Genomic DNA, 11,285 nt, shown 5'->3' with positions numbered 1-11,285 from the left:
TCCCCCACCCCCAGCATAAACCCAACCAGCAGGGATCCTACCCTGTCACTTGTTACCTAAATTGCCTGCACCAACACTCCCCCACCCCTCCTCACTTCTGCATATCTGCCCTTCCCAGTGACATTCACCTTAAGTCTCGGTGCTACAGGCCCCACCCCAAAAGACCAGGGCAAACCTTGCCAACACATCTCCTGACTCAGGTTTTATGGAACCTCTGGAGGTGGTGGGGGAGAGGGGAGGGGGCGTCAGGTCTCATTTCCCAAGCTGACCGCCACATACCTTGTTAAAATGTGCCCCACCCCTGCTGGGGATTAAACACTGCCCACAATGGTCAAAGAGAGCCTCTGCAGACAAGGGGACTGAAGGAAAAAGAGGCCAAGACTCAACAGCAGAACACACACAACACACACAGGAGATACTCCTTGAAGTGCCGGGCCCTGGGGAGCAGGGGAGACTGCACTGCAGGGCACTAAGGGACTTCTTCTTCATAAGGCTATTACTGTTAAAGACAAGGGTAGCTGACTTTCCTAACACACAGAAACAGACACAGAAAGTTGGACAAAATGAGAAGACAGAAAAATACGTCCTAAATGAAAGAACAGGACCAAACCACAGCAAGACCTAAGTAAAATGGATATAACTAATATGCTTGATAGAGAATTTATAGCAATGATCATAAAGATACTCACGGAACATAAGAGTGGATGACATCAATAAGACCCGTAACACAGAAATAAAAAGAACCAACCAGACATCAAGAACACATTAAATGAAATAAAAAATACACTTGATGGAATAAATATCAGGCTAGATGAAGCAAAGGAACAAGTTATGACGTGGAAGACAGAGTAATGCAAAGTAACCAAGCCGGGCAAAGGAAAAAAAAATTATGCATTTAAGAATAGTCTAAAGGAACTCAGTGATACCATCAAGTACAGTAACATTCTCATTATAGGAATCTCAGAAGTCAGAGAAAAGGGGGCAGAAAATTTATTTGAAGAAATAATAGCTGAAAACTTCCCTAATCTGCAGAAGGAAAGAGATATCCAGATTCAGGAGGCACAGAGATCCCCCTTAAACTTCAACCCAAGGAGGTCCACACCAAGAAACATAGTAATTAAAATGGCAAAAAATAGGGGTGCCTGGGTGGCTCAGTCAGATAAGCATCTGCCTTCGGCTCAGGTCATGATCCCAAAGTCCTGGGATTGAGCCCCCCATCTTCTCCCTCTCCCTCTGCCCCTCCCCCTGCTTGTGCTCTCTCTCTCCCCCTTTGTCTCTCAAATAAATAAAATCTCTTAAAAAAATGGCAAGGGGCGCCTGGGTGGCTCAGTTGGTTAAGCGGCTGCCTTTGGTTCAGGTCGCGATCCCAGAGTCCTGGGATCGAGCCCCACATCGGGCTCCCTGCTCAGGGGGGAGTCTGCTTCTCCCTCTCCCTCTGAAGCTCCCCCTGCTTGTGCTCTCTCTCTCTTTCAAATAAATAAAATCTTAAAAAAAAAAAAAAAGGCAAAAAGTAGTGCTAAAGAAAAAAAATTTTAAAGCAGCAAGAGAAAAGAAGATAGTTACATACAAGGCAAACTCCAGAAGGCTATCAGATTTTTTCAGCAGAAACTCTAAAGGCCAGAAGGGAGTGGTACGATATATTCAAACTGCTGAAAGGGAAAAATCTGTAGCCAAGAATTACTCTATCCAGTAAGGTTATTATTCAAAATAGAAGGAGAGACAGAGTTTCTCAAAAACTAAAGGAGTTCTGATCACTAAATGAGCCCTAAAAGAAATTAGTATTAAAGGGGACTCTGAGTGGGAAGACCCTGAGAGTATAAATAAGTAAAAAAAAAAAAAAACAACCCACAAAAGCAGTAAAAATAAGTATTTCTATAAAAATAAGTCAAGGGATTCACAAAATAAAAGGATGCAAATTTGACAACATATACCTAAAACATAGGGAGGAGTGGAGTAAAGAATAGGTTCAAATCTAAGCAACCATCAACTTAATATAGACTGCTGTATATAGAAAATAGAAGATGTTACATACAAACCTAATGGTAACCAGAAATGAAAAACCAGTAATAGATATGCAAAGAATCAAGAGAAAGAAATCCAAGTAAATCACTAAAGAAAACCAACAAATCATGAGAGCAAGAGAAGAAAGGATCAGAGAAAATCTATAGAAACAACTACAAAACAAGTAACAAAATGGCGATGAATACCTATCAATAATTACTTCGACTGTAAATGGACTAAACGCTTCAATCAAAAGACACAGTAACAGAGTGGATCAAAGACCCATCTATATGATGCATACAAGAGACTCATTTCACACCTAAAGACACCTACAGATTGAAAGTAAGGAGATGGGAGAAACATTTATCATATAAATGGATGTCAAAAGAAAGCTGGAGTAGCAATACTTATATCAGACAAAAGAGACTTTAAGACAAAGACTGTAACAAGAGACTAAGGACATTATATAATAATAAAGGGGACAACCGAACAAGAGGATATAATAATTGTAAATATTTATGCACCCAACATGGGAGCACCCAAATACATAAAACAGTTAATAACAAACATAAAGGACATAACTGATAGTAATACAATAATGGTAGAGGACTTTAACACCCCTCTTATGTTGATGGGACATATCATCCAAACAGAAAATCAACAAGGAAACAATGGCTTTGAATGATACACTGGACCAGCTGGATTTACAGACCTATTTAAAACATTCCATCCTAAAACAGCAGAATACATATTCTTCTCGCACATAATGTTCTCCAGAATAAATCCTACATTAGACCACAACACAAGTGTCAACAAATTTAAAAAATCAAAGTCAAGGGGCACCTGGGTGGCTCACCCATTAAGTGTCTGCCTCCGGCTCAGGTCATGATCCCAGAGTGCTGGGATTGAGCCCCGCATCGGGCTCCCTGCTTGGCAGGGAGTCTGCTTCTCCCTCTCCCACTCCCCCTGCTTGTGTTCCCTCTCTCGCTGTGTCTCTGTCAAATAAATAAAATCTTAAAAAAAAAACACAAAAAAACAAAGTCATACCATGCACCTTTTCTGATCACAATGCTATTAAACTAAAATCAACCACAAGAAAAAATCCGGACAGACCACAAATACATGGAGGTTAAACAAAATGCGACTCAATAGTGAATGGGTCAACCAAGAAAACAAAAGAAAAAATAAAAAATTACATGGAAACAAATGAAAATGAAAATAAGATGGTCCAAAATCATTGGGATGCAGCAAAAGTGGTTCTAAGAGGGAAATTTATAGCAATACAGGCCTACTTCAAGAAGCAAGAAAAATCTCAAACAACATAACCTCACACCTAAAGGAGTTAGAAAGGGAACAAAAACCAAACACAGCAAAAGGAAGGAAATAATAAAGATTAGAGCAGAAATAAATGACACAGAAACTAAAAATCCCAACAGAACAGCTCAATGAAACCAGGAGATGGTTCCTTTAAAAAGATCAACAAAATTGATAAACCTCTAGCCAGACTCTTATCAAAAAAAGGGGGGGAGAACCCAAATAAACAAAATAACTAATGAAAGAGGAGAAATAACAATCAATACCACAGAAATACAAACAACTCTAACAGAATATTATGAAAACTATATGCTTGCAACAAATAGGACAACTTGGAGGAAATGGATAAATTCCTAGAAACATATAACCTACCAAAACTAAAGCAGGAAGAAACAAAATTTGAACAGGCCAATTACCAGCAATGAAATTAAATCAGTAATCAGGGCGCCTGGGTGGCTCAGTCGTTAAGCGTCTGCCTTCGGCTCAGGTCATGATTCCAGGGTCCTGGGATCGAGTCCCACATCGGGCTCCCTGCTCTGCGGGAAGCCTGCTTCTCCCTCTCCCACTCCCCCTGCTTGTGTTCCTGCTCTCGTTATCTCTCTCTCTGTCAAATAAATAAATAAAATCTTTAAAAAAAAAAAAAAAAGAAAGAAATTAAGTCAGTAATCAAACAACTCCCAAAAAACGAAAGTCCAAGACCAGACGGCTTCACAGGCTAATTCTACCAAAATTAAAAAGAAGAGTTAATATTCTTATTAACTATTCTTCTCAAAGCACTCCAAAAAATAGAAGAGGAAGGAGAACTGCCAAATTCATTCTATGAGGCCAGTATCACCCTGATACCAAAACCAGATGAAAACACCATAAACAAAGGGAACTACAAGCCAGTATCTCTCATGAATATAGATACAAAAGTCTGCAACAAAATATTAGTAAACTGAATCCAATAATACTTAACAAAAACAACATACACCACAATCAGGTGGGATTTATTCCTGGGATGCAACAGTGTTCAATATTTGCCAATCAATCAACATGACTGTTTTCAATAAGAGAAAGGATAAAAACTATATGATGATTTCAACAGATGCAGAAAAAACATTCAACAAAGAACAACATCCACTCCTGATAAAAACCTTCTGCAAAGTAGGTCTAGAGGGAACACACCTCAACATAATAAAGGCTTTATATGGAAAAACACACAGCTTGGGCGCCTGGGTGGCTCAGTTCGTTAAGCGACTGCCTTCGGCTCAGGTCATGATCCTGGAGTCCCTGGATCGAGTCCCGCATCGGGCTCCCTGCTCGGCAGGGAGTCTGCTTCTCCCTCTGACCCTAACCCCTCTCATGTGCTCTCTCTCATTCTCTCTCTCTCAAATAAATAATAAAATCAAAAAAAAAAAAAAAACCCACAGCTAACATTATACTCGATGGTGAAAAACTGAGTTTCTCTCCTAAGGTCAGGAACAAGATAAGGAAGCCCACTCTCATCACTTTTATTCAACACAGTACTGGAAGTCCTAGCCACAGGCATCCAGATTCATAAGGAAGAAGTAAAACTCAGGATACTATATACAGAAAACCCTAAAGACTACCAAAAACTACTAGAAACTGACAAATGAATTCAGTGAAGTTGCAGGATACAAAATCAATGTAAAGAAATCTGTTGCACTCCTATACACTAATAATGAAGCAGCAAAAAGTGAAATTAAGAAAACAATCGCATCTTCAATTGCACCAAAAACAATAAAATATCTAGAAATAAACTTAACCAAAGAAGTGAGACCTGTACTCTGAAAACTTTGAGACACTGATGAAAGAAATTCAAGGTGACGTAAAGAAAAGGAAAGACATTCCATGCTCATGGACTGAAAGAACAAATATTGTTAAAATGGCTATACTATCCAAAGCAATCTATAGATTTAATGTGATCCGTATCAAAATACCAATGGCATTTTTCACAGAATTAGAACAAACAATGCTAAAATTTGTATGGAACCACAAAACCTTGAATAGCCAAGGACATGTTGAAAAACGAAAAACAGGGGCATCCCGTGGTTCAGTCAGTTAAGCGTCTGCCTTTGGCTCAGTTCATGATCTCAGGGTCCCGGGGTCAAGCCCCACATCGGGCTCTCCACTCAGCGGTGAGTCTGCTTCTCCCTCTCCCTCTGTGATCTCTCTTGCTTTCACTCTCTCTCAAATAAATAAATAAAATCTTTTTAAAAAATGAAAAAGATAAACAAAACTGGAAGTATCATGTTTCCAGATTTCACTTATATTACAAAGTGGTAGTAATTAAAACAGAATGGCAGTGGTATAAAAATAAACATGTAAGTCAATGGAACAGAACAGAAAAACCAGAAATAAACCCACAGGTATATCGATAGTTAATCTTCGACAAAAGAGGAATGAATATAGAGTGGGAAAAAGACAGTCTTTTTAACAAATGGTATTGGGAAAACTGGACAGCAACATGCAAAAGAATGAAACTGGACCACCTTTTTCATCATAACAAAAATACTCAAAATGGATTAAAGACCTAAAACCATAAAAATCGTTGAACAAAGTACAGACAGTAATTTCTCTGACATTGGCCACAGCAACATTTTTCTAGATATGTCTCCTGAGGCAAGGGAAATAAAAACAAACTATTGGGATTACATAAAAATAAAAGTTTCTGCACAGCAAACAATTAACAAAACTAAAAGACAACCTGCTAAGTGGAAGAAGATATTTGCAAGTGACATATGCAATAAAGGGTTAGTATCCAAAATATATAAACAACTGATAACTCAACACCCCAAGAACAAATAATTCAGTTAAAAAGTGGGCAGAAAACACAAACAGACATTTCTCCAAAGAAGACAAACAGGTGGCCAAGAGACACATGAAAATATGTTCAACAGCATTCATCATCAGGGAAATGCAAATCAAAACTATAATGAAATATCACACTGTCAGAATGGCTAAAATCAAAAAACACAAGAAACAAGTGTTGGTGAGGATGTGGAGAAAAAGGCACCCTCTTGCACTGTTGGTGGGAATGCAAACTGGTGCAGCCACTGTGGAAAACAGTATGGAGTTTCCTCAAGAAGTTAAAAATAAAACTACCCTACAATCCAATAATAGCACTACTGGGTATTTACCCTAAAAATACAAAAACACTAATTCCAAGGGGTTACATGAACCCCTATGTTTACTGCAGCATTATTTACAACAGCCAAACTGTACAAGTAACCTAAGCATCCACAGACAGATGGAAGTATTACTCAGCATTGAAAACAAATGAAATCATGCCATTTGCAACAACACGGATAGAGCCAGAGAGAGTATAATGCTAAACAAAATAAGTCAGAGAAAGACAAACATCGTATGATGTCACTTATATGTGGAATTTAAGAAATAAACAAAAGGGGGGAAGAAAAAAAGAGACAAACCAAGAAACAGACTCTTAACTATAGAGAACAAGCTGATAGGTTACCTGAGGGGAGGTAGGTGGTGGGGGCGGGGGATGGGGGAAACAGGTGATGGGGATTAAAGAATACACTTATCGTAATGAAAAGAAAAATAACAGCAGAAATAAGTTCTAATAGCAGTAGTTAAAATGAACATAGGGCGCCTGGGTGGCTCAGTTGGTTAAGCGACTGCCTTCGGCTCAGGTCATGATCCTGGAGTCCCGGGATCGAGTCCCACATCGGGCTCCCTGCTTGGCAGGGAGTCTGCTTCTCCCTCTGACCCTCCTCCCTCTCATGCTCTCTGTCTCTCATTCTCTCTCTCGCAAATAAATAAAATCTTTAAAAAAAATAAATAAATAAAATGAACATAAACATCTTGAACTTAACTGAAGACAGACTCCCACCCCTTCTCTTCCATCTTCACCTGCTCCCCCTGCACAGGGACATTAGCATTTGAGGAAGCAAACGGTATGGAGTAACTGGTATGCCTGGAGCCCAGGCAGTCTGCTGTGAGGGGTGCCGCAGTGAAGCAGCCCAGCAGCAGAGCAAATGAGGTGGTGGGTAGCTGGAATGGTAAGGAGACTGATTACACTGTGCAAGTAAGTGATTCAGAAAGTAAGTACATATACTGAGAATAATGGGTACCAGATTTCTCACTGTTTTGTAAAAGGATTTATGAATGTGTAAAGGGAGAAGGCTAGAAAGAACCCCAAGGGGTTGAACTGAAATTGGAAGAAATGTTAAGAACGCACAGGCTAAAATAGGTAGATGGATAGATATAGTTGTATATAGTTATGTGATATGTGTATAATTTGTTTATGGATTGATTCTATACACCAACAGGACATAGAAACAATTTTACCTCAGTAGATGAGCACCAAGTGCTAAGGCATTAGGATTCCACGACGGATTCCAAGATTAGGGCAGGGAAAGTACAGAATAATCTTGGAACATCTTGTTTTGAGTAAGTAAATGCTGAAAAAATGATGGGGATATATCAGAAAGACATAGGAGCCAACCAGAACAGGCTTCCATTGGTTAAATCTAGGACAATTTGAGTATTAAAACAAATAATGAGAGCATCAGATTACAACCCAATGAGTAAAACAGGAATCCATGAGTCTAAACTGATATAAACAAAAGAGTAAAAAATTTAAAAGATTCTATGAATTCTATATAAAACATCTAACAACATAGAGCAAAAATTACAGGAAAACATTATCAGGCAAATGGTAATTATGGGAAAGGTAAGGGATCAATATTTATAGTATCTGATAAGACAGAATTCAATGCAAAAAAAAAAAAAGCTGAGGGATTATATACTGATAAGAGCAATTAATCAAGAAAATGGATATTAGTATACCCCAAAAACAGCCTGAAAACTGACAAAATTTCAGGCAAGGAAAGGGAGGGTGGATAACACTTAGTTTAAAAAAGGAAATGAGAAAACACCTACAAACAGACTAATGATAAAATCATGTCTGAATCTAGGAATACCACTAAAGAGCTGAAGGGAAAAATAGATTTGAAATAATTTTTCATTTTCAGCAATAAGAATGATTAAGAATGAATGAAGCAATCATTCATCAATTTAAAAAATAAACCAAAAAAACAAAAACAAGAAAAATACTAATAAAATAAGTAGAAAAGGCAAGACTGACAAAACCAAATGATGGTTCTTTGACAAGATTCTTAGATAAGATGGATCAGAAAAAAGAGAAAATGCAAACAGAATACCAAATACAGAATGGAAAAAGGAAAAAATTATGAACCATATGTTAATAAAGCTGAACACATAGATGAAACTATGTGAAACTTATAAAGAAATATAAAATTGTAGAGAAATAGAAAAATCCAAATTGACATAAAAAATTTGAATAGGCCAGTGAACATTCAGTTAATTAACAATGGCAAAGACCTCCCCTTTAGAGAGATAAAAACAATCAATAGAATTGTAAGTTTTATAGTTTGTCTATACGTTCAAAAACCAAAGTTTTCTGTAAGTTCCATAGAATGGAAGAGGAAGAAAACTTGCCCAACTCTTTTTGAGTCTAGTGATTCCAAAATCAGATGAGAATTCAAGAAAAAAAATTAAGAAATATTTCACTTGTGACTACAGATAAAAAAGCAGAACAAAATAAAATACGAGCTGCCAAACCTAACAGTATATACATATTTTTAAATTAATAAGGGTTTGTAAAGGAATGCAAAAACTGTTCAACATAAAAAATTAGTGTTTCATTTAATAAAGGCAAAAAATAAGAAGACTTAAAATAAATGCAAAAAAGAGCATCTGATAAGTTCAACACTTTTTTATAACTGAAAGAAAAACTCATGGAAAACTAGGAATAGAAGGGAATGTCCTTGGTAAAGGTTATATAGCTAATCCAATAGTATATATAAAAAATACATGTAAAATTAGGGTTTCATCAAGGAATGCAAGGATGGTTTGATATCAGAATCAATGTATTTCACTAAATGAATAATGATACAAATTATATAGATATACAAAATGCATTTGGTAACAATCTTTTACTTAATGGGGGAAGGGGAGTTTTTTGTTTTTTTTTTTAAGTAAAAGCTATCAAAACTTTGTTTTGTTCTAAAACTTGATGTTTAAGATTGCCTTCCAGACTGGATATATAGTTGCCCCTCAAAAAACATGATATTGAACTATAAGGTCCACAATATACATGGATTATTTTATAGTACAGTACTGTAAATTTTCTCCTCATGCTTTTAATCTTTTCTTTTCTCTTCCTTACTTTATTGTAATACAGCATATAATACATATAAACACAAAATATGTGTTAACTGACTGTTATCAGTAAGGCTTCCAGTCAACAATAGGCTATTAGTAGTTAAGTTTTTGGAGAGTCAACACTAATACTCTGATTTTCAACTGTGTGATTATTGCTCCGACTCCCGTGTTGTTCAAGGGTCAACTGTATAGCTCAATTATTCTTGCAATATATAAGGGTTTTTATATCCTAACACCAATACACTTGGCATTATCAACTTTTCTAATTTGGCCAATCTTAAGGACATGAACTGATAGATTTGAAGAGAAATTCCATGATTACTAAAGGAGTCTGAACATCTCTTCATATACATGTTCCCTGTTTGGGTTTCTCTTCTATCAAGTACTCATCATTCTTTGTTCAGTTTTCTTTACAATTCAGCAGTTGTGGGTATATTCTAGATACAGATCATTTGGTAGTTTTGCAAGTACAAGTATTCCCGCTTTTTGGAAGTCTGTGTTAGGCCACTTTACTTTTACAAAAAACTTACATTAGTACCCATTTTTGCTAACTGAAAGATATGAGAGGATTTTCACTTTCACAAAAAAAGGCACAAGGCCAAACGGTGTTCTGAGTTTTACACTAGTAGCCCTTACAGAGGCAGCGCACATCCCAAGGAGTGAGCGCGGCACCGCCAAGCTCCTTTCCCGGGAACTACCCTCAGCGTCTCAGCATCAACCACCTCAGCCTCCATAACTCTGCATGGTGTCTGTGAGCATCTGTGCTTTATCTTGGTTTATTTTCTGCATCTGTTAGCAAGATGTACCCTGAAGAATCAGAAAAACCTAAGAGGGGTTATTTTGGTGTCTGGGAATGCTAAAATTTTCCATATAAATTTCCATTCTACACAGTTTTGGTTTACTGAAGTTTTCATAGGAACACCGTACCTTCAGAGAGGGGGGAAACCTGTATCTTCTCTGAGCCTGTCATTCGTTTGTCATCTTTTATTGACAAACATCTTTAATTCTGATATAAAATTACTATTTTTCTCCATATGGTTTGTGCTTTGGGAATTTTATTTAAGAAGCTTCTTCTCTCCCCCAGATCACAACAATATTCTCTGTATTTCTATTAATTTTATAATTTTACCTTTCACATTTAAGACCTTTAAATCCATTGAGAGCCCACCTTTGGACATGATGCTAGTTAGGTATCCTGTTTTTCTCCATGTAAAAAGCCAGTTTTCCAACACCACCTACTAAAACAAACACAGGATTTTTTGTATATTACTTAATTACTAAATACTTTATAGCTTTCACTGCTACTGTATCTTTTCCTTTTAATCACATTATCTAATTGGCTGCTACTCTAGTAGAAAAGTGCTTGAAATTTTTATGAACCATTCTGTAGCTACCATCCTTAAACTTATTTTTAATAGTTTGCTATTTTCTTAAATACATAGGCGTACCTGAACATCTGAAAATATGACTTAAAAATAATGAGTTTTATAGGTGACCTGGCTCTCTCGGTGGAGCATCCAACACTTGATCTTAGGGTCATGAGTTGGAGCCTCACACTGGGTGTAGCGATTACTTAAAAATAAAATAAAATAAAATAAATAAAATTTAAAAAATAAATAAAATGAAATAAAAATAAAGAGTTATATTTCTGTTTCCAATACCGATAGTCTCTTTTTTCTTTCCTTATGGTGTAGATCAGAATTTCTAGATCTGTATTAAGCAGTAGCATGACACTGGGCATAGTAAATCCGTTAGTT

At 36.9% G+C, this 11,285-nt stretch overlaps 1 long non-coding RNA gene across 1 annotated transcript in view; it reads right to left on the bottom strand.

The window, feature by feature from the left end:
* Positions 1–10,651, bottom strand: part of LOC145721234 (uncharacterized) — a 13,480-nt gene extending 2,829 nt beyond the window's left edge. Inside the window, exon 1 of the long non-coding RNA XR_014144795.1 lies at positions 7,630–10,651. This is a non-coding gene — a long non-coding RNA (uncharacterized LOC145721234). The remainder of the gene's footprint in view (positions 1–7,629) is intronic.
* Between the last annotated feature and the right edge of the window lie 634 nt (positions 10,652–11,285).

Source organism: Leptonychotes weddellii, chromosome 4 (genome assembly GCF_054177405.1).
Source record: "Leptonychotes weddellii isolate Sample4059 chromosome 4, ASM5417740v2, whole genome shotgun sequence".
Classification (NCBI taxonomy): Eukaryota; Metazoa; Chordata; class Mammalia; order Carnivora; family Phocidae; genus Leptonychotes; species Leptonychotes weddellii.
This window is presented reverse-complemented; position numbering and strand designations above follow the sequence as displayed.